This window comes from Solanum stenotomum, chromosome 1 (genome assembly GCF_019186545.1).
Source record: "Solanum stenotomum isolate F172 chromosome 1, ASM1918654v1, whole genome shotgun sequence".
NCBI classification, from domain to species: domain Eukaryota; kingdom Viridiplantae; phylum Streptophyta; class Magnoliopsida; order Solanales; family Solanaceae; genus Solanum; species Solanum stenotomum.
Window position 1 is genome coordinate 37,518,838 of NC_064282.1, and position 1,727 is coordinate 37,520,564.

A 1,727-nucleotide genomic window follows, 5' to 3' on the forward strand; every position below is an offset into this window, starting at 1 on the left:
GCTTACTAGGCAGTGAAGAAATTGAATCTTGATCCGTAATTAGCTGGGAGAAAAAGGATGGGTCAGCTACATGAATTGGAGGAATTCAGACTCCATGCCTATGAAAATGTTAAGCTATATAAGGAGAAGACTAAGCGTTGACATGATAAGCATATTGTTCCCTGACTCTTTGAGCTTGGTCAAAAGGTATTATTGCTTAACTCTAGATTGCGGTTGTTTCCAAGTAAGTTGAAGTCAAAATGGAGCGAACCATTTGAGGTGGTACGCATGACCGACCACGGAGCTGTAGAGTTAGGGAATGAAGGTAAGCAATCCATGTTCATAATGAATGGACAGAGGCTGAAGCATTACTGCGGACAAGAGGTGGATCGAGAAGAAGAGAGTTTGGATCTGAGCAATGAATGAGTGGGAGTTGAGTCGTGTTGCAATATTAAATTAGGCACTACTCGAGAGGCAACCTGTGACCTTGTACTCCGGAGGATATTTACTTTTTATTTTTTATAGGTTAATTCTCGTTGTTGTTATTAATAGGTTAGTTTATTTATTTTAGAAGTTGTAATTTGTAATATTAAAAAAAAAGGGAAATTTTGGGCAAAAAATAGTGGAGTCCACGACCTTACCGCATCGCAGACTTGTTCCTGCAAGGTGATATTCCCCAGGCAAATAAAGAAATCCAAAGTCATGTCCGCGACAGCTCCATGTCGCGGACCTGTTGATGAGAATGATGAAAATTTGAGGGATAAATAGTTCAATCCTCAACCAGAGCGCGTTGCGGACCTATTTCCACTACGCAGAAGTTCTCCTGCGTGACTAAGGGAAATTCGCAAGGCATGTCTGCAATAGCTCCGCGTCGCGGGCGTAGTAAGTAACTCTGACTTTTTCATTAAAATGTCAGGTTTTTCCCGGCTAATAAGGTAAAAATCTGATCTCCATGATCTTTTAATTCCCCAAATCCGCCCTTTAACCCCATTTCTCTCCACATAATTTCATAAATTCCCTTTCCCCATCAACCCTGACTCTCTTCCTCAATCAAATCTGTGTCGCGAAGTTGAAAGATCATCATCAAGTTCTTTAATTTTCTTTCTTTTAAACACTTGTTTCTCACATTTTTTCCTCTCTCTTTGGGGTGAAATTTTGATGTAAGTTCATGAAGGGGAGGGGATTGATGGGTAATGTTTCTAAAATTGATTCATCTTGGTATAAACTGTGATAATAGGTGAAATGATTTAATCGTTTAACCTAAGTTATGGAACCCATGTATGTATAACTTATTGAATGACCATGGGGGGAGGAGAAAAAGGTAACTTTGAATTAATTGGGTGAAAATTGGGTTTTATGAAGTCTTGAGTAGGAAATATGTTATGAGGGGTATGATTGAGTAAAAGCATGGTTGTTGGTTCGAATTCTGGAGTAGAATCAAAGTAGTAAGGGGTTTGTATGCTTGAAATAACAATGGGAAGTCTGAGTACCATGTTTCTTGTGAAATTTGTGCTTGAAAATAAGTGTGGGATGATATTTCATGATTGGGTCTCATTAAATGAAATGATAACTGTCTAATTGCAGGATAACATGTCTAGCACACAAAGGTCTGGAAAAACGGTTGCGTCTAGCAGCCGTAAGAGAGTAAGGACTGGCACAACCATTCCCCCAGCACCCGCAGTCCCACGAGGGCAGACCCAATGCTACGGGGCTAAGGCAATCACATCTGAGCGCAAAAAGTGGTATAA